This window comes from Opisthocomus hoazin, chromosome 1, assembly GCF_030867145.1.
Source record: "Opisthocomus hoazin isolate bOpiHoa1 chromosome 1, bOpiHoa1.hap1, whole genome shotgun sequence".
Taxonomy (NCBI): domain Eukaryota; kingdom Metazoa; phylum Chordata; class Aves; order Opisthocomiformes; family Opisthocomidae; genus Opisthocomus; species Opisthocomus hoazin.
In genome coordinates, this window is record NC_134414.1 from 104,771,394 (window position 1) to 104,798,401 (window position 27,008).

Consider the following 27,008-nt stretch of genomic DNA (forward strand, 5'->3'; position numbering starts at 1 on the left):
TGAGCATGAGATTGGACTGGAGATGTCCTGAGGTCCCTTCCTACCTGAAGTATCCTCTGCTCCTAACATGTTCTTCCTTTAAACACCTTTCGAAAATAATCACATTGAGCCTAACTAGTGATAGAAGAAAAAAAAAATTGTGGAAAGTGGTATAGGTCAAAATGTGGGGAAAGACCTGTTATTTCTATGGATTTAAAATTAGGATAGATTTTCAAGTGCTCGGATTACCTGCAGTTAGGTGGGAACCATAGAGAACCTTATAAATGGGATTTACAATGAATGGCCACTTGTTGGATGACTTAAAAGTGGGAAATCAGACCTTTAAACTTAAAGAGGGATTATATCATGACCCAAAAAATAGAGATTTCAAGCAGGCATGAGAACCATCTTGGACCTGCACAGTATTAATAGAAGATCTGATTAGAAGTATAAAAATTTAATGACAGTAACCCTAAGTTTGTTAAATGCAGTGCACTAAGCAAGACTGAATACGGTGTCATAGCAGCATAATATGAGCTTTCAAGAATTTGAATAGGCAGAAATGAATGAGTATAGGGAGCATGTGTGATATAGGGGAAAGAAAGCAATAGTTACAGCAACCTAAATCACTCTACAGTTTAGTCATTGGTTTTACTACAAAAGAAAAATTCGTAGAACAGTGAGTAGTGAAGTAAATTTACGCAGTGCTGTTGCAAAATTAAAGGATAAAACAAGTAAGAAATAAAGAAATGTGGTGAAAACAAACCAGAAATGGATAGTTCTAAAGTCTTTCTGGGAAAAAAAGGAGTAAAGAACAGCTTTTACTGATGGGAAAAAAGATCAAAAGGGGAAAAAAAAAAGATCAAAGAAAAATCAACGTATTCTGGAAATTTATAAACACAGAATTACATCCTACAGAATAAAAATCAGTCACATTATGTGTGCAAGCATGCAAGAGGAAAAATGAAGACTAAACTGAACATAGTTTCATTTATAAGTGAAAGAGGTAAAGTAATGATGGTTTTAGATGTTTAATCTAATTAAGCACTTCAAGAAGTATCATCACATGGAGTAATATGGAATACATACAAGAATCAATAAGGTGTATCTAGTGTGTCTAAGGTTATGCAAAACTAAAAAAGACAGTATCTCTGTTTCATGGTATTGATACATTGCTGTTCTCTTCTCCACTTGCTAAAGAAGGTTACGTACCTCAGTGCCTTTGCAGGAATGCGTTCCGAAGTTCTTCATTGCTTTGACAAAATCTGCAGCATTACTAGTACACTATAAAGCCAGAGAATTAAAACTGTGCCACACTGGTCAAACAAACAGGGGGGACAATTCATATTTGCTGCGTTATTACTAGGTGCATAGTAACTTTTAAGATATATATAGCTTTTTTTTTTTTGTGGTATATGCTCAATAAAGCTTCACCGTCATAAATTAGACAAAAAAAAAGCAGGATTAGTGCAGACTCCTCAAATTGAGGAGAGGTAGATTGGACATAGCTTATGAAATGGTAGAAGTGCTGAGAGATGTTTAAGAGTGAATAGAGCTGTAAAAGTAGAATTAGAATATGTTTACTTCACAGAACTCTTTTTTTATTAATACATTTGATACAGTTATTGAACAAATTCATCTTAGGGTATTTAAATCAGAATTTAACAGCTGATATTCTCACAGGAGGAATGTACATATGCATCCCTAGTCTTCTTTCTTTTTAAAACGTGCATTTTCTTTTGAATTTTTATGATGTTTCATTTACAAAAATACTGATGAGACACAGTTTGGCATGATTTGAAACTGGTAAAAGAATGAGTAAATTAGTTTAGTTACTTTCATGTAGGTTTTTTTATTCAAATGAATGCTGGTGAATAGACAGGTACTTCAGCATATGGTTACTATTCTTGAAGAACAAATACAGAATATTATTCTTGTTAAGGCTTATGGTTCTATATATGTGTCAGAGGAAAGTATACTGTATAAACCAAAGTTGGATTTTTGTTAATGAACTTTCAAAGAAGTGTTCCAGGTAGTCAGAGCCCTAACAAGAGGTATGAGTAATGTGAACAATAAACAGCAAAGTTGTAGAGATACTTCATAGAAGTAACAAATTTTGGAAGGAGTTCTAAAATTAGTGACTGAAGAGTTTTTATGAAATTGTGCAACCTTAATTTAAAAAATCTTCATACAATTTTTTGAAAGGTCATTGAAATGCCGTGAATTTAAACACTGAGTTGTGTTACAACAAGTTTCCTGGTAATTAGAGAGATTTACGATACTTTCCTATCAAATGAATGGACTCAAGTGATGTTGTTCGCCTTTTTGTCTAACATACGGTTCCATTCTGACTGACTTAGTTTTATACCTTTACCACTAGACAGAGGCCAAAACAAAGCTTGCACTCCAACGTTCTCTACAATCTGGTTTATGCTAACTTTAAATCAATAGATTCTTATAGTTACTGACTTGGTTATTTTCCATCTTGAATAGCAAATCCATTAGAGGTTTAACTGAAGTTTTGCACCTCTGAGGAGTTCTTGTACAGTGTCAGCTTCCTGGTCAGATTTCATCAGTTTTCTTTGTGTTGCCTGTGGAGAATCAGCAAGGAATGTAAATCCAATGTCATACAAGTTCTCACTATATTCTACCTTTCCATGTTCATCTTCTTGTTTCTAAAGCAAAATATCTGCTGAAGGGAGAAAAATAAAAATGTATAGGAGAAATAGAAATCCTTTTAAATGGCATTTTTGGAATTTTCAAGGAAAGTTTTCCTTGAAATCTACAGCAAGTTTCCTGTCTGAAGCACTAAACCCATGAGGGATTATTGACTGGAGGAAGGAGGGAAATGTATAATAATATTAATGTTCAGCTATAGTCGCATTTAATTAGACAGAAATAGCAATACTGAGTTGAGGGACCAGCAGTTAAATGATATCTAAATTCCTAGGAAACAGAATCTAGGAGGGAAAGAGCAAATATAGTACCTCCTATTAGAGCAGAAGGTGTCCTGTGATGAGGAATCTTCGTATACTAAAATGTATTTGTTGCAAAAAAATGTGAGGAAAATAAATTGTGAGGTGGCTTTTTTATGAGAGGTGAAAAAAAGCAGTCAAGAAATGTTTTCTTGACTGTGCCTAAATAGAATCAGTACAAAATCTGTTCCAAGACCACAACTGAATAATTATGATACAAATTTTTGGGTTTCAAAGACTTCAGGTCTAATAGCAGAAGAATAGCTGGCATAATTTTGTTCTTGCTAGCATATTTGCTTTTACACTGGACTCATTTTATTTATTTGAAGCTATACGCACTTAAAAATACCATCAAACACCTCTTAGTCACATCACAACCTTTCTACCTGTCCTAGAAGACATATTATACACACTTGTGGCAGGAGGATTGTGCAACTCTGATATAGACAATGTTTTCAGGTGAAATCTTAGCGCTGCTGAGACTGTGTGGGTGTGTAGATGTCTGGAGCATAGTGGTATTTAAAGAACTCAATCTTAACTGCATCTTTGATTTCTTAATACCTCTACAAATACAGCACTTTGTTCTACTTCACTCTGTTGCCAGTTGTTTCCTAAGAACAGACTGTTAGTTTTCAGGTGGACAATTTGAGCAGACAATTGTGATTTCTCTTCTGAAAAAAAAATTCCTTTTGTATGACTGTTCAGAGAAGGGTGAAAGCCAGTGCTATATATGAGAGGCAAGCACTCACTCGTAGGACTATGAAACAATTGCAGCCAATCTAATCTTCTCAGAATACATCTCCACTTTATTGTTCTTGCCCTCAGTAAACATTTAGGTTCAAGCTACACTTCAAATTTGCCCTGAGTCACATTCCACCTGACACATAATTTCTTTTGAATAGCTGGATAGTGTAGGAAAAGCAGGTTATTTTCTATGTGGTGAAAGGCTGCTCAACCAAAGCTTCTAATAAAGCAAGAACAGAGAAGCTCTAGGTGTCCATAGCTCATCAAATGCCAATCCTGCCATCAGACCCGCTAAACAAATCACTGCTTGTTGCTGGAGTGTCATTTTGCAGTGCAGCTGCACTCACTCACTCAGGTCTATGCAGTTGAGGGCTGTAGTTGACCAGCAAGGGAGTTCTAGCTCTAGATATCTACTTGGGTCTTTTTGAGTTTTCTGCCCCACTACAGGGTTGTCTCAGCTGAGTTAGCTCAGTGGGATTAACTGTTCAAGAGTTGGGCACTGTGGCAGGAACTGGTCCTGCCTTCCAAAGTAAGCCATCCCTGCTCATCAGAGTCCTTACTCTCTTTTTCCATGTAGTTACAAGTCCTGAAATAGCAGATCTGGCCAGAGGAGTTTCTGATTCGAAGATCTGTTAATAACCGAACAGTACAATGTATACTGCTAAGCAGGTATTCTTTATTGTGGTGCCGGTCACATGGGGGATCTCTCCTCCAAACGTGTGCGGTGAACACCCTGTCATTTCAGGTCAAATATAATTACAATATACACATTAATTATATTTCCGAGAAATGTTTAGCATATTCATGACTTTTCTGAGAACTAATTAGCATATGTTAATGTCTTTCACGTTATTGTCCCTGAGTGGTTGTTAGGGGTCTTCAGATGAAGGCTTGTACTCTTCATCACAGTGTCCACTGGTTGACCTTTGTTTCTGTGCAAACTCAGTTCTAAGATCACGTATACCATGTCCTTCCAGGTTGTTTTGCTCTGGTCTTGTTGCCTTCTCGGTGCCTCTTTACCTCTGTAGTATGGTGCATCTGCCTTCCCAAGGGCAAGCTGTCAGGAGTAGAATTATTTAGGAGTCTTTCTTATCCTGCAGTTATCCCAATTATTTGCTGAGGACCAAGACTGCTTTTGTTTGAATTATTTTGTCTAACAACTTCAAGTGATAACTTGTGTCTACATTCATCCACTACATTCCCTAGTTTGAACAGGGATTAGTATAACCGTTACATCATTAGATCACTATGTTCAGGAATACAAACTGTAATAATAAAAACTACTAACAACTAGAAAATGTTAAAGTTTTGTTTTAGTTTCATGTTTCTTGTGACCCCTTCTATCATTTCCCATTCAACCTGCTTCCCACTCTCCTCAAAGAACTTCTTCCTTGCCCCTCCACAGGAGATTATCCACCACTTTGCTGTTTCTCTTGTGTAATTGCCAAGATCTGAACAGTAAAATGACTTCTTAAAATCTCTAGAGCTGTACTTCCAGGTTAGGATTCTTCTCTCAGCTAATCACTCCTTTCACTTTGCAGAAGAATATGGCCAGCTCTGTTGTCTGATCAGCTTTGCATGACAAGACTCTGGATATGAAATGTTCCATTTTAAGCAATAAAAAAAAAGACTTGTTTTGGTATTAGTTTGCTTTGGGATGTGGTAATCAGTAGCACCCATCATGGAGGTGGCAGGGAGAGAGTAAAACTGTTTATAAGGAGAATCTTCTAAAGGGAATCTACCAACAGAGGAACAGAGGAACAGAGGGTGAGATTATGTGTTTCCTTAAAATCTCCCCAGATTTTTTCTCTTTGTGAAAGATATTTTGTGGTGAGTCTTCATTGTTATTTTCCTCTCTGTTTTTCACAATGTTATTATAAAATAGCTACAGTAAAACCCTATGACTAAGGTTGTTCATATAGCAACATGTACAATAATCATAACAGTTGAAAGAGTTATTTTAGGATAGATCCATCAGGTTCGGATGTCTCAAACCATACTTTTAAGACAACAAAAAAGCGTATTAATTGCTACAAGCAGCATACATTTTGGTAGAAAATATCCGCTATCTTTATTAAAACCGGTAATAACAACACCTTTGAGCCCACTTTAATTACTCTCAGAAATGTGATTGAAGGAAAGTCATCAAGAAAAATTCTGTGACTCATGTCTCTAGAGTTATTTTAAAGTCTTATCTTCAGTATCTAAGTAGATTTCTATGTTTATTTTACAGAAAATATTTTCATCAAATTTGCCTTTTTATGAAACATAAAAGCAAAATATCCATTGTATATCAGTTAACCCTTATATTCTTAGGAAAGTCAAAGTGAAAAAAGTCACTAAAATCAAGCATCAAACTGCAGGCATTATTCTCTTGTCTAAGCTGTTGGATTGGTTGTCAACTTGAGAAATGTAGTTGTCCTTTAATCCAAACACCATTTTATGCACATAATAAAAGTGATTTCTATCCAGTAGTCACATCTAGCCATTGGCTCATAAATTCTCACCAACCCCATCTTGTTGTTCCTGATGAAGGACCTTCCTTTACTTGAAGCCAAAAGCAATCAAGTATTAAAATAATTTCCAGCAGGCACTCATATGGTGAATTATGAAACAAACAACTGCAGGCATCAGAATTAACAGAGAAGAGCTGACTGGAACCGTTAAACCAAAGCAGACTTAGCATTTAAGCCTTTACTGTGCTGTGATGCCTTCTGAAGTAAACTATAAAATTGTGTGTGTGTGTGTATGTATACAAATAAATGTCTGTGAGCATGAAAATGCAATGCTTCCCAAAACACTTTAGAATATATTTTCACCATGAAAGACAGATGAAAAGCTTTTGGCAGTCTTGTTCATCTGTCAAACATTACTAAATTGAGTGAAGTCAGGTGACAGTAAAGGATAATAATCATACTGCAGACTGATTACTAGACAACTGCTCAATAAACCTGGTTTATTGCAGCAGAGAATCTACTTTCATGGAGCAGTTATGACCACCTCTAAATCAGTTTTCTAAGTAAGTAATGTGTCAATTCAGATTCCATAAAACTGTATTGCTCTGACCCCGAAAACAAAGTTTTTGAAGGATGCAGTTAAAACATGGCTAGATAGAGTTGACTCTCCCTGAAAGTTCTTTGTCTTACATGATTCTCCACTGCTTAAATGGAGCTTAGAGAGTCCTCATTGTCATTGCCTGAAGTTTTATTGCATACAAACAGCGTGTAAGGTTCTTCTAGTGCTGCAGGATATTTTTTCACCTGAGATGAAGATAGGAGTGCTTGCTATACTAGGGTAGAGTTTCAAAGCAGGAAGTAGCACACTGTCTGTCGTGGACAGAGTTTATCTTCTCCAGTGATCTAATCAAAACTAGCCATCTTGGCCTCCTCTCTGATGAGATATAGAAATAGGTGAGTAATTTTACCTCCCTGGTCTAAGGCACCTTCCTTAGAACAGCATACATCTCCTTTTGGAAAGGTCCTACTCTCTCCTTTGACTAGAGGGTGCCCACCTGATCATCTCAGATTGCCAAAGTTGGATGAGGTAAATCTCATTCTAGATTTGCATGGTTTTGAGGTGGTTTTCTGATCTAAGAGCATACAAGAATGCAGTTGGAAGGTTTTGGTCTGAACCACTTCAATGATCACAGAATCACAGAATCACAGAATCACAGAATAGTAGGGGTTGGAAGGGACCTCTGTGGGTCATCTAGTCCAACCCCCCTGCCGAAGCAGGGTCACCTACAGTAGGCTGCACAGGATCTTGTCCAGGCGGGTCTTGAATATCTCCAGAGAAGGAGACTCCACAACCTCCCTGCGTTTTCCAAGACTGTAGTGTGGCCCTGGACTGGTGTTGATGGGGCAGCCATTTCCCAGGAATTTTTGCCATTTGGGCTGGTCTCTTCTTTGGGATTTTCAGCTGGCTCAGCTCCTGTAGTCATTTTTTTGTTGCCTTTGGTCTGCTGTCAGAGTATGCAAACAGAACTTCCCATCACTTGGTCTGTGCCCTAGCACTCCTCCGTATTGCTTAGGTCAGTTATGTAGGCTATCTCTTCTTCCATTTTTGGGTAGGAAAATTAGTAATCCCTTTGGCTGGATGATTTCCCAGCGAGTGAATGGAAAGTAATGGGAAAGAACAGCTATGCCTCTGTTTCCCCACCTCAGTAACAAACAAGTCTTGAGAAGAATGGACCGCCACTTGTCCCCTGCTCCAAGATCTAAACCTATTTAGGGAACATGATATAACTTGTTTGACAATGTGACAGGGTCAGGGAGAGACAGAGAGAGTTATTGGGATCAGAACTGTGAGTACATACATGAGGGAGGGAATTCAGTGTCATGGAAGAAAGTGCAGGAATATGTGGGAGAAACAGATGGTGGTAGATGAGCAGAAAAGTAATGGGAAAAGATGATTTGGGAAAAAACAGAAAAGCGTGAGAGCAAACTCTGACAAATTAAGACCAGAATGGGCTACTGACAAAAGGAACAGTTTTGAGGAGAAGAAACACCTTGGGGGAAATGAGTGTTGACGGATAATGATATCAGTTCCTAAATTAAGGAGAAACTAATCTAAGGGTAAAATATCTCCTAAAAAAGGAGGGAAGGCTCACCAAAACTCATACTAAATTGAAAGAAGAAATGAATGAAATTAAAAGGTGACTTTCTAATTTGATGGAGCAGTTAAGGTCAACATTTTACAAGAACTTGAAATCTATACCAACATTGCATGCACTGCGGCATTTTAGTGTCTTTACAAAATGCTATTAAAAATTCCCTGGACAAGAGGATTAGGGTGGATGTCTGATTCTCCTTAGTACTAGGATGTTAGAGTAGACAAAGACAGTCCTCAAGCTTTTGGCAGTCTTTTAGGGATCCCAGTTGCTGATCATTAAGGAGCTTGAGGTTCAGCCTCAACGCTTATACTTGACATGATATCCTGTAGGGAGCCAAATTAGAGAGCAGGAGACACATGCGTTATGTCCAGGCTCTAGCTTCTTCCAGGCCGATAGTTTTAGGCCTAGGTTGGTTGTGTTGTTTTAAGCCAGTCAGGAGATAACCATGAGGAATGATGAGGAACTGATTGATTGATTGCCTGCATCCAGAGTGTAGTGGTCAGTGGCTCGATGTCCACATCGAGACTGGTGACAAGTGATGTCCCTCAGGGATCCGTACTGGGACCAGCGCTGTTTAATATTTTCATCAAGGATATAGATAGCGAGATCGAGTGCACCCTCAGCAAGTTTGCCGATGACACCAAGAGGAGTGGTACAGCTGACATGCCAGAAGGATGGGATGTCATTCAAAGAGACCTGGACAACCTTGAGAAGTGGGCCTGTGTGAACCTCACAAGGTTTAACAAGAACAAGTGAAAGGTCCTGCACGTGGGTTGGGGCAATCCTCGGTATCAATACAGGCTGGGGGATGAAGGGGTTGAACGCAGCCCTGATGAGAAGGACTTGGGTGTACTGAGATACAAAAAGCTGGACATGAACCATCGATGTGCGCTCGCAGCCCAGAAGGCCAACAGTGTCCTGGGCTGCATCAAAAGCAGTGTGGCCAGCAGGGCAAGGGAGGTGATTCTGCCCCTCTACTCTGCTCTGGTGAGACCCCACCTGGAGTCCTGCGTCCAGCTGTGGGGCCCCCAGCACAGGAAAGACATGGACCTGTTGGAATGGGTCCAGAGGAGGGCCACAAAAATGATCAGAGGGCTGGAGAACCTCTATTATAAGGAAAGGCTGAGAGAGCTGGGGCTGTTCAGCTGGAGAAGAGAAGGCTGCCGGGAGACCTTCTTGAGGCCTTTCACTACTGAAAGGGGGCCTGTAGGAAAGATGGGAACAATCATTTTAGCAAGGTCTGTTGTGACAGGACAAGGAGTAATGGTTTTAATCTAAGGGAGGGTAGATTTAGACTGGATATAACAAAGAATTTTTTTAAGATGAGAGTGGTGAAACACTGCAGCAGGTTACCCAGAGAGGCAGTGGAGACCCCATCCCTAGAAAAATTCAAGGCCAGGTTGGATGGTGCTCTGAGCTCTGAAGGGGGGGTTGTTTCAGAATAGTTTCTACCCATGGAAAGAGACCTCTTGTCTTTTAATTTTTGTAAAGATCAATTTAATTGTTCCATTGCATTGATTTCCAGAACTAAAGGGGTAGGATTAGAAAGAATACAATATAAAAAAGTTAATAATGAAATAAATATTCATCTCATTATATTGCTCTTAAGCAATATCTGCAAAGCCTTCAGTATTACGTAGTATTTTAATTGTTGTAACAACTGCTGCACTGTTTGTCTCAAACTTCACAGTTTTATAAGATTCTACTACTTCTGTTCTGTGAGCTTTCCATGTACAGTGTTTTTATCTACTTGGGTCCAAGAGATCGGTCATTTAATGACCTTGAACATCTGTGTGTCTTTGTATAGCAGAAAGCAGAACAGGATCCCACTGGCATACTTAGTAATTATAACGATTATAAGATTATAACAGTGCTTAGTTATTAGAAGACTAAACTGTAATAGGTTAACCCTTTCAAAGTGTCATGTGTGTGGCCCAGAGCTGCCTTTGTGGACCAGCTTTCCTCTCTGAGCAGCATCTTTAACGAGGCAGAAGGGAAACACATTGCCATGAGCCAGCATGGCTCGTCCTGTGAGATGTATCCAGGACTGCAGGTCCTGTCATGCAAAGAAAACAAAGAGGCATGAAAAACTGTCTCAGTGCAGCTCAAATGCACCCTGAACAAAACATTCTCTACCTTGCTTTGACAGGCCTAAATATTTCAGTTGGCTTAGGCTTTTTTCCTACTAGAAAATTTGAGCTTAGAGTCAAAATCTTTCATTTTGAGGAGCTTCAATGAATGGAAGTTTTGAGGGTTTTAGGTTTGGGCTTTTTTTTTTTTCCCCAGAAGGTTTTCTGTTTCATGGTTTGTGTTATTCTGCACTCTTTGAAGATAAGCCAATGTTTATCTGAATTTTACGGATCTCCATCAGCCTTAGATTTTCCCCTCTAGAATAAATTCAAATTTTTCAGAGTTTTCACTATGGCTAGCATCTACATTGAATTCAGGAGAAATTTTAGAAGCAGGAAGTTATCAGTTATTTCCGGAGTTCCTGACCCCTTTAGGCAATACAGAAAATTTGGAAGTTCCTTGATTTAGAGTAAAATGAGCAGAATAATATATGCAGGATATACATTTAGTGATATTTACTAGTATTTTTAATTGCTTTTCCTCAGGGGGTGAGAGGAATCTCAGCGGTTGGGGCTTGGAAGCTAAACTCAGTTTGACATTGTGGCTCTCACTTTTTTTCCTTTTTTTTTTTCCCCCCACTTCCTCCCTGTGGATTGCAATAGTTTCTTTGACAAAGTGTGGGGTGGCCATGTTCTACACAATGATCTGTGTAAAACATACCTTAGCGTATGGATAAGAGTGAAGTTACTGTTTGGGTTTATGTCAGCTGTATTTATCTGTGAGCTGTGTTTTATTAAACAGATTCCTAACTTTTATTTTAAACTAAATTGCATAAAAGAGTCTTTCTCATAATTCCATATGAAAAAGAAATTTAAGAAAATAGAGGAAAAAATTTAATAAATAGGTAGAAGAGTCCTTTGTATTAACAAGATCTTCCTTTTCTAACTAAAATGTCTGTGAACTTCAGTTAGAGGTAACAGTGGAAGTAAAAATTAGCACTGAAAAAAAGCCTGAATAAAAATTACTTGCTATTGTTGCCATTTCAGCTTGTAATAATGTGTAACAGGCCTGAAAAATGAAATTAATTATTAGAAGAAATGTCCTACAGAGCATTAGAAGGGGTTTTTTTAAATTTTTTTTTCTTAAAGAAACAAAAATTTATAAAGATATTTCTTGAAAATACTATTAGGTATATAATTTTCATCTTCTATATTAATTGTAGAGTAGGATCTGTTTTAAAAGTATGGAAGTACAGATTCAGGATAGTGGCCATTTCAAAAATTAGCGTGATTCTACTGAACTGTCCCATTCGGAAAGCTCTGTCTTGCCTAGGAGGTGTGGATATAATGTACTTTTTTAGCATATCTGTACAAATATGCCTTAAAAAGATTATTTCTCTGAACAGTTTTGTTGGCGTGGGTTATGGATCCGTTGTAACAATGTGACCCCAATATGAGTATGATCGTTCACCTTTATTAGTCAGCAAAAACAAGGTTTATATAGCAAAACTATTACAGCATCCGAATGGTTAAACCCCCAATCCATATATAGGCAAAACTACTGCAACTCGTTGTGATTGGTGCAGAGCTGCATCTTGAAGTGAAAACAGTACTGTGGTAGGAAACAACAACGTGGCAGGAAGGAAGTGACAGTGTGGCAGGAAACGGTGACGTTCCCCCTGCTCCAGTGTCCCGAGCTCGTCGCTCTGCCTTCCCAGCAGGGTTCCGTGTCAGCCGCTCCCAAGGCTCACTTGCGGATCGGAACCTGGGTTGCTCAACGCACCAAACTATGTCCCCTCTCATCCAGCCAGGACTCCACAATTCCCCCTTCTTGTTTTTGAGCAAGCCAGGTTTGCTTCGTCATCTTGGAGAGAGCCCTTTTAAGACAGCTAAAGCAAATACATATTATAATTCCAACAGCAAGTAACACGATATATATACGCAAAATTTCTATAATTAAACTGTTAAGCCAAGCGGGCAGATTACCAAAGAGCGAGGTGAGAAATCCATCAAAAAATCCCTGGTTTTGTTGTATTTGATTGGCGTGCTGTTCGAGCCACTGTAATTGCTTGTGGATGGACTTACTATGATCGGACAAGTTCATACAGCACATCCCTTCAAAATCTTCACAGCCATGTCCCTGGGCCAGCAGTAAAAAATCAATTGCGGCTCTATTTTGCAATACCGCATGTCGTAGACTACTCTGATCTTCTAGCAGGGATTGCAAGACTTTTGTGGTAACACTGGCTTGCTTCTCTGCCCAGTGTTCCGTGTTCGCCACTCTACTTCTGTAGCAGTGTTCCGTGTTTGCTACTTTCAAGGTCTATCTCCGTTACCAAGCCTGGGTTGCTCAACAGCACCAGACTATGTCCCCTCTCGTCCAGCCAGGACTCCACAATTCCCCCTTTTTGTTTTTTGAGCAGGCCAGATATAGTTGATGAGGTTGTTGATGATGATGAGAGCTGACATAATTTTGGTCTTCAGCTTGCTACCACTTTTTCAGAGGCCCACACAAACTACAATACTAACAGATATAAGAACACAAATGCTAATTGAAGACACAGAGATGTGAAGTGCATACCATAACCTGCTGGATATAAAGAAAGATTAAATTAACTTGAGAATGATACATACTGATGGTAAATCTGTTACCTAGCATATGGGTGTAGATTGATTTACTTGTATTCAATTTTCTTGCTGGATTTACTTGTATCCAATTTTCTTCCTGTGTGGATGGTGGGACTAAAGTACCGCTTGACCACAACATATCATTATTGTCAATGGGAGGGGATGCATCTCATCGCGTTAGGCATCGAAATAGCAGTGTATCAATAATATGAGCTCAGTAAATTTGCACTTGGGTTATAGGTATACTTATCACATATACAAACATCCATAACATTTAGTATTGGCTATCGATATTAATTACCTAGGTTAAGATCAATGTATCTAGAACTATGACTCATTAACTATATAGGATAAAATTAATGTACATAAAAGCATAAAGCTGCAAACATCACTACATCTATTCCCTGCTGCATCAAATGCTTCCGAAGTTTTGATAAATCAGAGTCCAAATACAACAATCTAAAGTCAAAAACCAGAAATAGTCAATACCTGCAGAACTTACCAAACCAAAAGACACAAAACAGTTACTTAGTCCAGACAAATCCGTTAGATCACAGAATACAAACACTGTAACATAAAACCACACATTCATGGTCGCCACCACACACACACACACACACACACACAGGCACACCAAGTTTTCAGCATAAATCCAAATATTGCAAAGACAGGACTTACAATAATATTCAACATTTAACAGACAAATTCCCAAGCTTCAGTTTCAGGAAGAGTACTCTCTTTTCAATTCTGGATTAGAAAGGATGCTTTCCCTTCTCGTCAGGGATATAGCTCAATGCTGTGAAGCTTTTACTATGACTAACAAATAGGCAACAAGAAACAATACTGGAAGAATGCCTTTGCCTTATTAATGGTTCGTGCCCAGAGATTTTTGGTCCAGTGATCAGAGGTTCTCCCCAAGAATCCCTCGGTGCCGGCTGGAGATCCTGCAATCCCTCGGACCATTGATGTTCAAGAGCAGCGTCTTACCTGGGTACCCAAAATCTATTACTAGAAAGCAGCAAAATAGTTAACTGTCTAAAACTTAATTTTTGAGTTCTAGAAAGCAGGCATTCTTTACTGCAGTACTGAACGCACAGGGAATAGTTCTACCCAAATGTGTGTACCGAAAAGATACTCTTACTAGTTATTTATGCCATGTTCACATACATAATCATTACATTCCTGAGAAGTGGTTAATATTTTCTTGGCCATATGATATCAAAAGATCCGTTCCAGAGTCTTCAACTGCTGCGCATCAGCACATAACCGACCTAAAAGAGGATGTCTGGAAAACAAAAAACCTCATAAATTATATACAAATTTGTTGGTAAATTGACATTAATTCTGGAGGTAAAGGTAATTGAAATTCTATCTGAAACCTTTTGTAAAAGAGTTTTTGCTTTTGGCATTCATCTTCGGGAAAATAATAAATCTGAGTCCTTTTTGACAAAGTAAATAGAGGGGACAACTCTTCAGTCGTAATGTTAATATTTTCACCTTTCAACAGAGTGAATAACATCATCTAGATAGACCATCTGCAGTAATTGAATTATGCACACTTTTTCCCAACCAAGGCGTTGAATGTCAGAAAGATGGTTCTCGCCGCACTGCTCGTGGGTTAGGCTGGGCCAGGCCGGCGCGCTGGGCTCGCCAAGGGGAGCACGGGCCGCGCCACCGGTTGCCCGGGCGGGGCCGTGTGCCCAACCAGGTGTAAGGTTTGCTGACCCGTCCGATGCGGTGGCTGCTGGTGCGGCGGCTGTACTGCGTCTGAGGGACTGTGCAGTTTTATGTTGGAATTCACCTCGTTTTGATCTCAGGTCGGGTACGCCAATTGCTGTAGAGGGACCCTGTCGTACACTTTTGGGATGCCAGATTTTTACACCCCACTTCCCATTTCTCTGGATTCAAAGGATCGTCAGGTTTTGGCAGATTTACTTCCCGCATTTCTCATGCTCGGTAGGAATTTCGTCGTATGTAGGGTTAAATTTCAACAGACTGCTACTCTGTCCTTGCTTTTGAGATAACAGTGGAGGAGTAGCAGCTGCTTCTAAGATAGTCTCTGTAAGTTTCAGAGCATTTAAAGCTGTATGCACTGATTTCCAAGTAATGATTTTCTCAGGGATTTTAAACTGCAAGACTTTGTTCTTTCAAACTTCACTGTAAAAATTTTTTGATGGAGCTTTCGCTCCTTTCTAGGTGACTATCCCATCCTCCAGCGAGCCGGGGGGGGCAACAGGCCCAGCCCCTGCTCATGGCTTTCTTCAGGTGGTACATTTGCAACAAAAGGACTTTTCTGAATGACTCTGGCCACTTTTTTTTTTCTTTTTTTTTTTTGGAGGAAGTGGAGTATACCGCGGTACAGGATTTGGGGATGTGGGACGATCGGAAGGGGCAGCGGCGGCGCCCGGCCGACCTGCGGGCGGTGGCACCTCAGCACATCTCTCTCCACGGCGCGGTGGCGGTGGTGGTGACTCTGGTGGTGGGGGTGGAAACCCCTGTGCCAGTGGGTCTTACAGCGCGTACTGCTTTTCCTGGACCGCAGGTTTCCCTGCTTCCACGGGCTGCTGACTCGGACCCCCTCCTGCTTTCACAGGTGGTACAGGGAGGCTAGGACCCTGAAACAGCAGAGTTATTGCCAAGCAGGTCCCTCCCTCGGGTGTTAATGTAGCGAAAGCAGAAGTAACGGCTTAAGTCCTTTCTCCGTGCAGCAGCAACAGAAACTTCAAGGTAGCTGAGTCATATTGTAACCCTCTCACGGAGAGGATGGGTTGGAGGAGCTTAACCACTGCTGACTCTTTCTTTATCAGTGTGGACCCCATCTCCTCCCCGGCCCAATCAACTTCACGAGTTGCTTTGCCGTTGCATCTATTCCTCTCTTAGAGAGCATACCGACGAGCAACGCTGCCGCAGCCCCTATCTCCGTGCTTGCGACCACGGCCTCCACGTTAAAATTTAGCTGCGCCAGGCAGCCCTAGTGTGGCTCAAAAATTCCTGGGAGTCGGCCGTCCGTGTCTGCCCTGCGCATTCGCACCCAGGCAGGACCCTCCCGGCCGTTGTTCCCACGCCCCCCGTCTAGTTGCTCACCGCAGACTGAGGGACTCCTGCAGGGAAACCGTCCATCCTCTGCTACCAAATGTTGGCGTGGGTTACGGATCCGTTGTAACAATGTGACCCCAATATGAGTATGATCGTTCACCTTTATTAGTCAGCAAAAACAAGATTTATATAGCAAAACTATTACAGCATCTGAATGGTTAAACCCCCAATCCATATATAGGCAAAACTACTGCAACTCGTTGTGATTGGTGCAGAGCTGCATCTCGAAGTGAAAACAGTACTGTGGCAGAAAAAAACAACATGGCAGGAAGGAGGTGACAGTGTGGCAGGAAACGGTGACGTTCCCCCTGCTCCAGTGTCCCGAGCTCGTCGCTCTGCCTTCCCAGCAGGGTTCCGTGTCAGCCGCTCCCAAGGCTCACTTGCGGATCGGAACCTGGGTTGCTCAACGCACCAAACTATGTCCCCTCTCATCCAGCCAGGACTCCACACAGTTTGGCATGTGTATAGATAGAAAAGAGCATAAAAAATCTAATTAAGCAGCTTTGTTTGAGACAAAGAGGTTACGAGGCCACAGACATTTGAACTGAATGATGTTCTGCTTTGTAGGCTTACACATTGACTCTTCAGCATTTCAAATGCAGTATGAAATTATAATTGGACCTGTGAGTTGGGAAAGCCAGTAAGGCAGTGTGCTTAAGCAGAGTGCTGAATCTCAGCACTAATTCTGAAGTAATTTTCATTTCAGTACACGGGGAAGTTACACTGCTATGCCTGTAACTGGATCACTGTAACTCTACTTCTTGTCATCTTTACAAATTAGAAGTAAAATAAAATTCTATTTAAATTTAAGCTTGTAGAGGTACCTTTGCTTTAAAAAAACCTGAATCTTGTTGTACTTTTCCATTTTTGTAACCTTTTCTAGTTTATTGAAAGTCATGTACCTAAACGAAAATACAGGTGTTAACAGCTGGTAATGAAGGCCTTCGAGAAGGGGCAAAAAGCTTTTTGTTTAAAGACTCATTCCAAAAACAAAAGCACTTTGTGTACCATTTGTGTGAATCTCATATTAATCTTAAACCTAACCCTTAACTGAGGAAATGTAGAAATGGTGCTGCTAACTGTCTCGTCTAGATAGTATTTGACATTTATGTGTTAAAAGTAGCAAAGTAACACATAATAGAAAATGTATTGAAGACAAAATTTTCATCTGGACTCAGCCAATAGTACACAGCTTTTGTAAGACTGGAAAACCGCTTACAGTAGTCTGTATGCCAGGCACACCATTATTTACTACTACATAAAAAAAAGTGCATGTTTATTCTAAGTAGTAAGTTATCTAGATGTAACAACTTACTCATCTTTAAATATTTTACCAGTTATTTTTAAAGCAAATTAATTTCATTTACTGCATAAGAAATCCCAGGAGGCATGCCACTTAAAGCTTTTTCAGAGTTTTTCATGTGTTTTATAGGATTCCTGAAATTCCTTTTTCCTAAAGATTTTTTCTTCATTCTCCAAAATAACGTTGTTTTTGAAACTACTTTGGAAGGTTCTGTAAAGGTCTTGATGATTGCAGTGCACTTCCCGCTCTCTTTCTTAGTTTTACAGCATTTGCTATTTATGAAAACAATTACACAGAATATTAAAGAAAGGGTGGGGAGAAGGTAAGTAGCCGCAAGGGTGAAAAGTACTGTGGTCAGCTTGGAGGGCTGGATCTGAAAAAGGAAGGGGTATAGCTTGTGGAGAGAAAAAGTACAGATCTAGGAGAGTATAAGAATTAAAAGAGGAGCTTAAAGGCATGAGTAAAGAGCCCCCAAAGGAAGTTGCTGTTGGCAGATGTGCAGGTTTTTCTCTTCTGCAGATATAAATTTCTTTGGAAGTTATACCAAGTGATGTTTAATGAAGAGTACTGCAGTTAGCAAGTAGGCAAACTGCGGACTTTGACTGGTAGATGTTAGTTATTCATCTCATGAATTGTTATTTAATCGCATAATATTGCTTTCTACCCAGTGATTGAAACTAGTGATTGAAACAGTATCATGGCTAGCAAATAGAATAAACTTAAAAGAATGCAAGCATTGCTGAATGGGCATGAGACCTGAAAAATTTTTGTAGCTGCTCAGTGTATTGCAGGTATTCATCAGGAGGAGACTGAAATAATGCCATTCATGCAAAAGACTCTGTGCTTGGGTGACCCATTTGGTGACTGATATCTCCATTTCTCCCCTTCCACCCAGTTGTAACCAAATCTCTGTTTCTCTTTCTGCATAAACGAAATTATTTTTCATGCTATACATGAAGCATGGTATGCAAAATACCTCCCATTCTACTCTACTGGCCCAGTTTCTCTGGTTCTGGGAGTCAGTGGAGCACTGGAGGTCAACATTTGGTCTTCTTGCCCGGCATGAACTTTAGGAGTAAATGTCAGCAAGCTCTTAAGCTAGCAGCAGATTTCTCATGAAAGTTTAAGACCCTGATAAACCTCTTACTGATGCTGTGACAATGATCAACATGCTGTATGTATTTCCATTTTAGGAGAAGATAAACACAGGGACATGACTGAAATAAAACAAGTACACAAGAAGTGCAGTGGTCTTAGAAGTCTTTAAATTTCTATAATATAAACTGTCCATAAGGAGCTTTGTCCGCTTAATCCTCACTGGTTTTTGGACAATTTGTTGTTTTACAATTAAGTACAGATGGTTTGGAGCTGTAATGCTGATAAAAAAAAAGATGCTTAGGATTGTTTCAATTTCCGGGTTGGATTTTAACAGTAATCCATGTCTGAAACATAAGAAATCAGTTTTTATCTGATCTTTAATGCTCATTTACAGATATATATTTCAGTGATTACAGTATGGATATAAAATAATACCATTATCGTATTTTTGGAAGGAGTAAATCTGTAAGAGGGCTGCATAACAGCATCCAGCTCTTCAGTTTGTGCTACTTGTGGCATAATTTGCTGCTTTTCTTTAACCTTGCAAGAAGGATCTTCTGCCACAAGGGAGGTTTGATTTTACAGTTGGAATACCACTGTCAAGACATAGGGTAATACATGGAAAACTCTCCAGTATGATTATTTAATGTGGAGAAAGTAGCTGAAGACCCCCAGAATGATTCATTTGTCAACATCTATTTAGAAAATTTTGTCTTTCTCTTCTTAAAACACAGACATGAGAAAACATGTAAGTCTTAATGTTGTGTAATACTTTTAACTGTTTCAAAGCAGGATGGGAACTCCTGATAGGTTTCATATATCACCTTTGCCATGAGTCTTTAATACAGACATTTTAAGCTGCTAAAAGAAATCCACTCCCTAACTATTTGCTCCTCTAACTGTGGACAGTCCTGTCTTCCCGCACCTGCTTTTGATCAATACTCTTGTGCCCTGCTCTTTACTGGGACCTGAGCTGATAGAGGAAAACCAGCATTTTCAGCTAGGAAAGCTTCCCACCAAAGACATGTCCTGAAGTTTGGATATGCCTTTGGCTTTTTGATGATGCTTGTAGGCAGTAATTCTGAATGTTATGTGTCTAAAGTTAGCAGGGAGGAGGAATGGAATAAATGAGGGTCTAAGAAACAACCGTCCTATATTTTTATCCATGTTGGGCCTTACCCTGCTCCGTGAATATTTAATTTTTCAGCTGCAAGTTGAACTGTTACTTAAAGAACATCTAGTAAACTTTAAAGTATTGGAAAATGGCAACTTTTTCCTAACAGAAAATGATCCCAGCTGTACAGTGTCAGTCATTGTTTCTGTGTTGGCCCCTAAGCCCTCTGTAGCTTTTTGGCAAGAGAGCTTTTGTGTCAGCAAGAACCACACCAATGCGGCTGTATTAGTAAGACATTACATACACATTGCACACATGTTCAATGCAGCTTGCTTGAGATTATATTTTGCTTGGGCCTGATGGGTACCATGTGAGGAGGTATAAAATATATGAGATGGTGGAAGCTGATGCTGCATTAGTTCTCATGTTCAAAACATTTACTTTGGTGAAACCTATGCATGTCCTTTGGTAGAGGTGTTAAAGGCCATCTGCTGTGATGCAGCAAATTGGTGAGGCATTTTTAGCTAAAGACAGCATCGTTGTCTCATTTCCATTGAAGATTTGATTCTTTAATGCTTGGATATAAAAATTTAAGGGAATATTTGATGTGAATTTACTTGTTTGTTTTTTTTTAACTTACAGCATTGAAATACAAGGAATTGTGTTGATGCAGTTCTAAATTCTTTAAAATCAGTGATTTAATAACATGTGAAACCCAATTAGCCCTTTGACTGCTTCTGGATGAGAGGAGCAGGAAGTTGCTTTGGGAAGGAGTCAGCAGAGGATAGTTCGCAGATAATCAGCAACCCAGCCAAGACAGTTTTGAACAAGCTGTGATGGAGGATCCCTGCTCCCTGCCCTCTCCTGGCAGCTCTCCACACTAACAGGTGATTAAAGTCCAGAAAATACGGAAGCTTTCCCTGCTGCTCTGAAGCAGCAGTCATCTGTTGTGGCAGTCTTTCTCTGCTTTACTGTCCTTCTAGATTGGCTGGCTCAAGCTCTTTTGTTGGTTTCCATGCTGTTTTGGGCATTCCTGCTAGCTGCAGCATTCCCGCCCTTCCCTCCAGGGATGAACAGACACAAAGCAAGGAAAGTCACCTTTCTCTTCATTATCATTGCAGTGGTGATCTCTTTCTCTTCCGTTCCCACAGGCTGATGCTGACCATCTATTTACTCCTCACTTCCAGTGTTTCTCCAGCCTTCCACTCTCACCCTGCTCCCTTGTGGTGGTGAGCGCGCAGGCTTAAGGAGGAGGTGCCATGCTGTTTTGCCATGGGCAGGCCAACAGAGTTCATGTTCACACAAACTTGTCCCTTCAGTAATACAATCAAATAGAAGCCTGAAAGGACATGCAGCTCAGGAGGAACTTTTTGTTGATCTTATTTTTATTCAGTATTCAAAAGATGCATGCCATGGAGGACAGAAGCAATGGCTGATCTCTGTCCAGGACCCACATACCTGAATATCTTTGTCAGTATTAACTGTCTTGTTCGAAGAAGTATACTAGCAGCAGAGCATCCGTTATGATGCTGTTCTTCAAATCTGGTCGAGCCCGTGAAGAGTATTCTCAAAGGAATGGGCAGAGTCTGTGTTTAGACATAATTACTGTACATTTATGTAGTTTCAGAATGGTGATTCAGAGTTAAAACTGCATACCGATAGAGGTAGTCGTGTCCTTCCACCGACATTATGATGAATGATTTTGTCTAAGGAAAAAGAGAAAAAGCAAGTCACTTGCCTGTCTTTGCTTTGCCACAGTAACTAAACAGACCATCTAACACACACAGGAGTACACAGGTGAAGAAATGCCTGCGTAGTTTTCATTTTACTCAGTGTTTTTAAAGGAAGGAATGGTCATGTTTATAAAACACTTAGGTGGTCTGGTGAGGAACACAATATAAAAATAAAAGCTTTAAGATGAGGAAGAACTGGTTTCATTCAACCACAGTTCATACCTTCAGAGAGTCAGTAACTATTTTAAGCACATTCCTGGATTTCGATGCTTGGTAAATTTCCTCACAAATACAAATAACGGAAAATCAAAAAGAGAAAAATTAACATTATAGCAAAATGTTGCCGGAGGCCTGCTACCATAATAACCATGCATCCATAATTCATAGGGAGGCTGCAAGAAACTGTAGCTTTCTGCTTTCCTCTGAAGATGGTGAATCTGTTGTGAACTCCATTTGCTTAGAAGTTTGCAAGTTTTTCCAACCTGATGGACAAAACAGTATTTTCCCCTTTCTGTGTTAAATGGAAGTACTTTTATTTAGCCCAGAACATTGTGATTAGAGATTTAATATTCTGTAACTCAGTGGAAGAAAGCATTTTCTTACAACTCTTACAAATAAGCTCATTATGTTTATATAATTATATGCTGAAAAGTTTCATTTTAAGTTCAGACCCGCTCTTCTTTAAAGCCACTTTGACAGTAGACCCTGAAATTCTTTCTGAAGCCAGGCACAAATCCCAGAGAGACATTCACAATCTCATTTGCAACATGTGCTGAACAGTACTGTAGAAACCATAGCCAGTGTCTAGGCCTTTTGAAATAATGAAGTGTGGTGATTACTACTCCAGTAGAATATGCCAAAAGTGGGTTGTTTTCCTGTTAGCAGAGAAGTAAGGTGAAGCAGATCACCTGGTCCGTTTCTTTCCAGCTCATCAACAGCTGTGTCTGCTGCTTTGAAGTGCAGATGGTGCAAGGAGAGTATACATCATGCCTCCTTCACAATGTTTGCAACAGCTCTTTGCTGCTTTGCAGTGCTGTATTTCCTCCCTGTTTCTTGGTTTGCTGAATGACTGGCAGTTACAAGGACATCTGTTGGGTCCTAGATTATTACTTATATATCTGTTGCTGGCTTTTTTTGTTTGCTGGGTGCCACTGTGTATTTAGGTATAGGATTCCAAGAACTAGGATCATCTTTTCTGTTTGTACCTGCTTTGTAAAACTGCCGTGTCTCAGAAATAATATCTGGTCGTGCCATTTTTTGTTCTTTTCTTCCTTAAAAGAAAAGTATGTTTAAATTCCTGTTTTTATAGACACTTTTGAGTTTGTTAGCCTCTGTGTCTTGCACAGTAGCTTGACTTGTTACAGAATCAGTGTATCTATGTTGACCCATTTTAAGTCTTGGACATTTATTTCAAGGGAATGAATTGTTTTGTAATGCTACTATTCTATTACAGGCAGAGGTGGTGGAAAGAAATATGGGAAGATAATTTGGAGGAGTACTGTAGCAAATTCAGGCTGTCTAGAGTGCTATAGCTGTGTAAGACACTTACAGATGGAGTAACTGAGTACAAGAGGCTCTTGTTTCAGTGATTCATGTCTGCCTATACGTAATGATGTAGGATAATAGAGTGCAGCAAACATGAAAGGAAGAAAGTTTTCTTTTTTTCAAATCCATTTTCTAGCTTATATCAGAGATGAGATTTATAACTGAGATCTGTAAATTCAACATGGCTTGCTGCCAGTGAGATGCAAATCAGAACCTGGCTTCTACAGGCTTCAAAACCGGGCAGAAAACAAGATACTGCATCTTTAAGAAGTGCTTATTTGGCATTTACTTATTTAGTTAAAGATCATTGCCAGGCAGAACTCCCGTGGGAGGAGTGGATGGCTCATTTGGCCTCATGGGGAGGGCGGTAATTAAACTCTGAAGGCAAGCAATGATGTTAAGCTAAAAGCTCATCTTTAAATAGTAATACACTTGCAATGTAAAGTGGAAGGCCCTCGGGTGCCTGTTGACATAGCGTTAGGAGCTGGCACTTTTTTATATAAAAGCTAAATTGAAGAAACTGTTATGAGCTCATCTGCATAAAGCAATATGATTCTGCCTGAGGGTGTGGGCAACAGGGAGTGATTAGCAAAATGTCTTTTTCCCTGCTAGTCTGTTGCTCTGCTAACATGCCACTTGTCACCAAGAAATCTGAGATACCATATGCCAACCTGCATCTACAGAGACCCCCTTGCTGACTGCACGTTGAAGAATTCCTCTTCAACACATGAGGTGCTGTCAAAAAGCATTTTGGAGACTGCATGAAACATGCTGGAAAGAAAAACCTTGTGTTGCCTTCCTGTCTCTTCCTTTTGTGTTGCATCAAGCCCTTCCTAGTCACAACTTTAGTCATGAAGCAAAACAAATTTGCAGAGAAAGAACTGGATATTCTTTGCTGACCTGCATCTCCTCCTCACCCCATGAGAGTTATACTTGCTAATACAGAGTAACCTTCAGCAATCTGGGGCTCTAGTTCCCATAGGGAAGTATGAGCCACCTTGATTTCCATGGAGATCTGAATAGGGCATTCACTTTGCTTAACAGCAGTTTGAATTCCTCATAGCTATGTTTCCTGGGGCAAAGAGGGGGTACCCAATGAATTGTTATAAATAATTGAGAGAAAATGAACTTCAAGCAATAATATAATTTCCTGTCATACCAATTGCAGAGCTCAATTACTTAAAATAAATGAAATAAAGAATACCATAACTTTTGGTTCAAGTGGCAATTTTTTGTTCTGAGGTACAAATCACTTCTGTCTTAAGAAAGTAACTCAAATTTTCTTTCTTAACTTTCTGATTTTCATATCTGATGTTGAGTGGAGGATTTAATTAGTGTGTGTAGTATGTGCATGTAAGCACACATCAAACTCTTCAGAAATGTATTTTAATGTAACATTTCAATAGGCTAGGTAAGTGTTCAACTTGTAGTTCAGAACTGAAAAAAAGGTAGGAATGTTTTCACTTTCAGGCTATTTTAGTTTTCCTTGAGTGAATATACAGAGGTGGTAAAATGCAAGGCTCTCTTCAGTCTTTCCTTCACAAAAGATATCCTGGTGAAATTAACCTGTGAAGCCATGGAATTCTTTACTCAGGATTGTTGCCATTATTCTAAAAGCTACCCTATCTGTCAACTATTGTGTATATTTTAATATAGAACTGAGCTGTCCAAATGGTGTCTTGCTGGATGACTCAGTCTAGACCCCAAATTATTTTGGATGCATCCTAGCAAGCTTGTGCCTGTTCATATGCTGTATCTCACTGTGCTTGTCTGCTGTGGAAATGCTGGTGTTGGTCTCTTCTAGTTTTTGTTACATGGAAAGAAAATGGCTTTGTTGCACTGCGTACACTGAAGGTCATTTCCTAAAAAACGCAGTTCCTTGGACCTTTGGAACACCCCATTTCAGAATACAAGGAAAAACACTTTTATTTGCGTGAACTTCCATACAGTTGAAATGCCAAACACAATGTGACTCAGTAGTTGAGCAATGGTGTCTGGACATTCATGGTTAACTCATTGATTCTCATACAAGACTGACAGGGAGTAAAACCATTTCCATCTGGTCCATACTAGGCACGCTAGACTGAAATGATCACATAGAGATCTTGTCCATAATTACAGGATGCCTATATCTCAAGTCCACTACATGGCTTGTACTCTTAGTGATTGTTCCAGTAATAAATCCAAACGCTGGCAGGATGCTGAGGAAAAACTAGGCTTTCATCTCTAGGAAGTTTGGTTCAAGCATTTGGTACCAATTCAGAGAATTCAAGGCATGAAGTCAGTCTGAGAGGAATGTGAATGAGGATCCACTCATAAAAAGGACTGAAACATAATGACAGGTTAGATTTGGAAAGCTGGTGTAGCTATCATGCCAGTGCTGTTTCTGGCCTACACATAGAGGGTTTCAGAGCCCAAGGCTGCCTGTACGCTGAGTGTGAGGGGGAAGGCTTGCTTATTCTTTATCCCCTGTCATGTCACTCATGACGAGAAGAGACGTGAAAAGCTCAGGGGGTAAGTCAGTTTTTAGGCTCTGACCCATATTTTGAGATAGCAGTAATTATGAAATAGAGGAATTCTTAAGTTTTATTACACCTGTATAACTGCACTGCTTCCACAGTTGCTCCAGACTTAACCCTGTGTGAACGAGAAGTTAGCAGGCACTGCATTTTTGGAAGAAACTGAACTGTGGAAAGGAATGAAAATAAAAAGTGGGCAATGATGCAAGTGAAACGGTTTGGGGTTTTATTGGGTTTGTGTTTTGGTTTTTGGTTGGTTTTTTTTGAAGCTGTGCCAGGTGCGTTGGAGGTAGCAAAGAAAAGGGAGACAGGTGCACTGGCTGGCCAACAGCACTTCCAAAATACAAGATCAAATTGGTTTTGGCAGCATGGTAGAACAGACCTGATAACCTGCTTTACATTCTGACACATGAGAAACACCTGTATCTCTTGACCTGTAATGCTTTCACTGGTTAGCAAGGGTCTGTTTTGCACAGTCAAAGCTGGAAAAAGAAAGCAAACAAAAACACATCCATTGCAATTCACAGTGAATGTGATCGCTGCAACAGTAAGATTCCCCATTTTGTGAATCTGTAAAACTCACATGACCGTAAAAAGCGTGCAGACAAAAGCCAAACAGTTGTGTGGACTCCTTCTCTACGCAAGGTTCTTGAATCTTTTCCCTGTGATTCGGGATGTGGGCTGAACAGTCCTGAAGCAGGAACCAAAAGTGCTCTCAAACATGACAAGAAAGTTTCTTCTTGATTTTATGCTATAGAACTGCTAATTTCTTGTCTGGGGAAACTCTAGGAAAAGGCAGTTTCTACTGTGGCTTTTCTTTGTGTGCTATTGGACTTGATTTTAAGGCAGATTGAGAAGAGCATCTGCTCGTAGAGCTTGTAAGCTTAGGACATTATATTAAAAGAGAAATGTCCTTTAATGTATCATAAGACAAAGCTTAATAAAATCCTGTTACTGTCAGTGATGGTACTTATTTCTCTTGTCCTCCATCTCTCTGTTCTTCTTTTGCTCTAGCAGCTTTGACCATTGATGCTAATTAGTACTGAAAAGGACATTTTTGGCAAGGCTTTTAAATACAGCTTTTATCTTCTGTAGCAACAGACAAAGTTGTATTTAATGGCATTTGACATCTAAGAGTGACTGCAAGGTCTTTTCTCTGTTGATTTTTTTTTTCCTAAAGGAGTTCCTTGTTCTTCTAATTTATTAAGAAATCAGATGTACTTTTATTCTCAACATACTTCTATACTTGGCTGAGAACATGCTGTGTTTACGTGAGCGTATGATATTAAAAAGCAAATGAGAATTATATCAGTGTTGCATTGAGTGTTCAACATCAGGAGATTTCCTTTTATTAGGTTTACACTGAATATTCTGTTGAGCTACTGCTTTTGATATGTATATCTTTTAAATTCATGAAATAGTGTATTTTCTTCTTTTAAAGGTTTTGAGACAATTCCTCACAGCATCATCTAGTTATTGGCCTGTATAGTGTAGTTGATACACAGCTGCAAGAGACTCATGCGAAATAGTTGATCCAAATCATTGCTGTAGGTATTTCCTACTTGCCTATCTGTGGTGGTATTTTTTGCCGTA

At 39.7% G+C, this 27,008-nt stretch overlaps 1 protein-coding gene and 1 long non-coding RNA gene across 7 annotated transcripts in view; one reads left to right on the forward strand and one right to left on the reverse strand.

Annotated features, from left to right (window-relative positions):
• Positions 1–27,008, forward strand: part of DSCAM (DS cell adhesion molecule) — a 509,926-nt gene that overhangs the window by 187,275 nt on the left and 295,643 nt on the right. The window lies entirely within an intron of this gene.
• The window catches only part of LOC142362577 (uncharacterized), a 110,222-nt gene continuing 103,612 nt past the window's right edge, over positions 20,399–27,008 (reverse strand). The window contains exon 3 of the long non-coding RNA XR_012765166.1: positions 20,399–21,324. This is a non-coding gene — a long non-coding RNA (uncharacterized LOC142362577). The remainder of the gene's footprint in view (positions 21,325–27,008) is intronic.